The sequence below is a fragment of the Alexandromys fortis genome, unplaced genomic scaffold, assembly GCF_014885135.2.
Source record: "Alexandromys fortis isolate MF-2015 unplaced genomic scaffold, M_Fortis_MF-2015_v1.1 scaffold_240, whole genome shotgun sequence".
NCBI classification, from domain to species: Eukaryota; Metazoa; Chordata; class Mammalia; order Rodentia; family Cricetidae; genus Alexandromys; species Alexandromys fortis.
The window spans coordinates 1948301-1953345 of NW_026068133.1; the positions used below are offsets into that span (position 1 = coordinate 1948301).

At 44.5% G+C, this 5045-nt stretch overlaps 1 pseudogene; it reads right to left on the minus strand.

The window, feature by feature from the left end:
• Positions 1 to 2820: 2820 nt before the first annotated feature.
• LOC126491003 (heterogeneous nuclear ribonucleoprotein K-like) lies at positions 2821 to 4699 on the minus strand (annotated as a pseudogene).
• Between the last annotated feature and the right edge of the window lie 346 nt (positions 4700 to 5045).

The following is a 5045-nucleotide window of genomic DNA, read 5'->3' on the forward strand; positions in this document are numbered from 1 at the left end:
TGGAGACTGTGAAATTGTCTGGGGTAGTGCGGGGCAGCAGAGCCGGGCGGGACGCTGTGCCTGGAGCCTGTTGCCGCCATGTTTCACTGCCCCCCTCTTTCTCCTCCGCTGTCAGTACAGGAAAACCCGGGAAAAAACGAGCAGTCCCCCCTCTCTCCCCAAATACTTTAGCTGGGGTCTCAGGTCCCTCCGGCTTTCACAAATGAAGTAGAGAAAGCTTTAAGAGGTGCCGCGCCAGCGCGGACTGGAACCAAGAGTCTCGGCGGAGGGTGTCCAGGTTGAACGAATACACAGAGCACGAGCTTGAGGTGGAACAGCTTCTCTTTATTGTCTGCTGGGCTGGTTTTATAACATGGCACCAAATGATGAGGGGGCTGCCATGGGACTGTAACCTGACCCTGGCACGGATCAAGGACCGGTCACCACGCACTTAAAATTCCTACCTTCCCCGCTCCAGGAGCAGAGGGAATTTAATATGTTTTCCTTGCAGATAAGCACCTCAAATGGGGGCAGGGATATCAACTCGGGGCTGCAGTTCCCACAAGAGGGGGCTTCATAATCCTTTGAGTGATGAAGAAGGAGGGACTCTTGGCTCAGCCATTTCAGTAGGAGCTATTTCAGGGGATTTTAAAATTATCATTAAAACCAGAGAAGCTTCCTCCTCCCTCCTTTGGGTGCCGACCATCGGAAATTTTCTAGGAACTCCTAACCACAAATTTATTTTTGTTGCTGCTTCAGAACTGTAATTTTGCTACTGGAACGGGGCACGGAGAATGAGGAGCACAAGGCGAAGTAATTCAATTATTCAATTACACGCTTCCTCCTTCTCAGAACTTTTTTTTTTTTTTTTTTTTTTAATCTTTAGTCCTGGTGTTTGTTTTGGAGTAGAACTATCAGATTTACAGATTCACAGGGGTGTTGATCTACAACCAATTCCTTTCATGCGCTGTGGGTCTGAGCAGTTTCCTTTCAAGTTCCACAGTGCAAACCTAGCAATATGAAACTGCTATTTTTAAAAATTTATCTACTTTTTTTTTAAAATATAAGATTATTGTATTTCCTTACAGGAGGAACATTTCAATAAATTTTACATGTATCAATCAACCCCTTTTCAAATTGGGCCCACATCGAAACTAGCATCGTGAAGTTTTATTAAGATGTGAATTTTGGAACTGGTGAGATGGCTCAGTGGTTAAGAGCACTGACTGCCCCTCCAGAGGACCCGGGTTTAATTCCCAGCACCCACATGGCAGCTCACAGCTGTCTGTAGCTCCAGTTCAAGAGAATGTGACATCGTTATACCAATGTGCATGAAATAAAGGTGTTGGCTTTTTTTTTTTTAAATGTGGATTTTGAGCTATCAATACAGATGCCAAGTTATTACACAAACATCCACAGGAATTTTTCCCATTACTTTTTTTTTTAGAATCGTTCACAAACATAATTCAACACATAGCAGAAAAATGGTATATCTTTTTTCTTTCCTTGTGCATACGATGGGAAACACAAGCATATATATGTATATATATTATATGTAATTTTCAATTAACAAGACAGTTTAAATCTATAAGTGAGAAATTGTAAAACAAAAATAACCAGGATTTACTCGGCATTAGCCACTTTTATGACCAAGTGTTATTCTGATCAATAAAGCTCACTGCCCCTCACCTTCTGGCATATACTCAAATATGTATATTTAACATAATGGTCAGCTCTTGGCAATGCTCCCACCTAGTGTTCCACAGTAACACAGAACAGTGTTGAAAGAGCAAACATTGGCAAAAACAAACCCCAACCTTCTTAGAAGCATGGACATGAAATGAAATTTATCAGGCCACTTCTTTCCAGCCTTTAGGAAACCACCCAGACTGAATTTGCCAATGAATTTTACCTGTACCCAAAAGGTACACTGATATCCAACAGAGGGGCTGAAAATCAGACTTAGTGTTTAGTTTAGGGGTGTGCTGGAAAATTCAACCACCATTTGAAAATCATTTTAGGAAAACAGACCACCAAAAACAGATTTACTGAATTTATTTTAAAAAATCACAAAATGTTTCTTATGAAAGAATCATTACATTTTGCTCAGCAGTCTGAACATGCCAGGGACATGTGGTTGTCACTTCCTGAAAAGTTTTTACGTCCTGATAAACCTCTCCACCGATGCAATAATCCAAATGAGGCCATAGAAAAAGCCCAGGTTTAATGGATGCCAGTGCTCCCCTTCCAGGGCCCCCAGCGATGGAGACGGGAAGGAAGACTGGGAAAACCACGAGTTGATTTTCTGGGGGGTGGGGCAGTTTAAACAGTCTGTGGGAGTGTTTTTGACTCTTTCTGGGGAGGGGTCACCATTTGGTAGGCTTTCTCCGAGGTGGAGTCTGGACTGAGGCAACTCCCAGAGGAGAGAGCCTGGAATGGAACTTTCCACCCAAACATTCCAGACTCCCAGACAAGTGGATGCTAGGGGCTGGGTGAAGCGTTCAACCAAACACTTCCCTCGCTGCCCCCTCCCCCACCCCATGTTATAAAGCATGATCATAAAGCAAGGTGTTCACAATAATTACATGGGGGATTTTTTTTTAAATCACCAACAATGAGCAAAAAATAAAATTTACTCACTCTGCTGATGTCTCAAAATGTCAGAGTTAGTTTTTGCATGTCCCCCAACTCTGTTTGTTTGTAAGGAACTGAAACATTACATCTGGTGAACAGCAATTTCAGTACACCTCAGATGCAGAATATTTACGAAGCAGGGGAACAGAAGGCTATTCAAAACAAAAGAAGCAGACGGTTCAGGACTCCTTCAGTTCTTCACCAGTCTTAGAAAAACTTTCCAGAATACTGCTTCACACTGCTCCACAGCAAACACTGTGTGTTCTGTATCTGGTCCTGTGTTCTTGTAATGGTAACGATCTGATCTTCAGATTCTTCTAGAGGCTCATCAGCTTTGATCAATGCTCTGACTCATGACAGATTTGTTTAATCTGACAACCACCTTTGTCAATAATAGGTCCAGCCAAATATTTGGGACTAGTTACTTGTGTAGAAATAATAGGTCTGCCAAGATCACCGATGAGCCTAGGAATCATGATATCCAGAACCACACCTTGTGGTTCACAAGCCATTTGCTGTTCTGATGGGCTTCATGTGTCAATTGCACAGTCCCAAGTTTCATCAGCACTGAACCCAACCTTGCCATCATATTAGTCTCCTGGCCTTTCTCTTCTGTTGTAAGCCATTAGATCTCCCATTCTGAGTGACTGTGGTGGTGGAGGAGGAAGATTCTGAGCTCTGCTGCCACTGAAGCCACCAGGACCAGGAAGAGGTGGAGGAGATCCTCGATGAGGGCTCATACCATCATAATCTCTTTTAGAAGGAGGCGTGGGACACTCACCCGAGCAGGAGGTGTTCTGCCGATATCCCCCTTCCCCACAGGGGAAATCTCACAGGACATCCAGGGCAGTCATCAAACCTCATTATAAAACCACCATAAGCATAGGTGTCATCATAAACATTGGGATCATAAGGTTGTGCATGTCCTTTGATGGGACACTCAGATATTAGGTCAAGGATCATCCTGAAGCACTCTCCAGCCCTATCAGGTGTTCCTCCAATAAGAGCAACAGCATCCATGGAATGAGGACAACATTCCCTGAAAAGCTCGGTTGTTGCCTGAGTGTTTTCTCAAAGTGCTTTGGTTTTAGCACCTTCAACACCAATAATTTCTCCTGCTAGACTCTGATGAATCAACAGTCTCAACTCCCAGTCAAGTCATTCCTTTATAGTGTTCCTAATGTAAGCACTCCTATAGTTCTGCTTTCTCCAGATTATTGGTGAGTTGGTCTATGAGGGTGGAGGGAGCAGAAGCAAGGAACAGGGCTCAGATGGCTGTGCATGGGATAGAGACAGCTCTTTGGGAGACAACTTTGGTGAATCAGCCTGGCTTTGTTCTAGAGTAAAGGAAATCTACAGGATTGGGGGACCTGGGACAAACCCTAATTTGTATTAAGTGGCACAGTCCTATCACAAGGCTTCATAGAGGCAGCAGAGTCCTATAGCAAAGCTCCTAGTACAAGTCTTAGTTACCATAGGTGCAGCAGGGAACACTTCTAGCAGGGAAACTGTGCTAAAGACAAATCGGGCATCCAGGCTTAGATACAGATTTCAGGTAAGATTAGTCCTCTGGGCCCAGATAAGGGCAGGCAGAGAGCAGGAAGTCTCCTGGCAGGGAGGGAGTCCCCATGTCTCTGAGCTTTGGAATAAGCTGCCAGACCATGATCTACTGTGACCTTTGACCAGCAAGGTCTTCTAACATCTTCGGCAGCATCAGAATCAAGTGGGAGCTGGACGGTTGCTGTGGGTGATGGCAGCTGCAGGTCTTCTTCCAAGGCAGGGATGATTGTCTTCAGAATTTCTCTGCTCGCCCTCCTATCAGCACTGAGACTCAGCGTGTGCCTGGGGATACTGATGTCTGGGACGGAAACAGTGGCACTGGAGTCTGTTAAGTGAGCTTGCTTCCTTTCCCACTCACTGCCCCATTGTTCTTGCTCGAAGCAAAATGTGCCGTTCAACCATCTCATCTGCTTTTCTAGATCTTTCAAAGGCTTATTTTCCTTCCATATTTTTCTGCAGGACGTTTAGCAAGTTCACCACTGGCCTGAGTATTGGGAAAGGTTTCTTGTGGCTGTTCGATCTCCATTTTGTTGAATGAACACACAAATAGTCCACAGTTGAGCAGGAGATGAGCAGAATGATAATGTCTATGCAGTGGGAAACAGGACAACCAGATTTATTTATTTTATGTGCATTGGTGTTCTGCCTGCTTGCATGTCTCTGTGAGGGTGTCAGATCCACTGGTATTGGAGTTACAACCATGAGCTGCCTTGTGGGTGCTGGGAATTGAACCCGGGTCCTCTGGAAGACCATCCAGATGTGCTCTTAACTCTGAGCCATCTCTCAACCCTTGGCTTTAAACTTTCATCTACATGTTCCCATGTCTTTAAATGTCCAGACCTGTCTTTAGGGAACCATGGGCAGGTATTTAG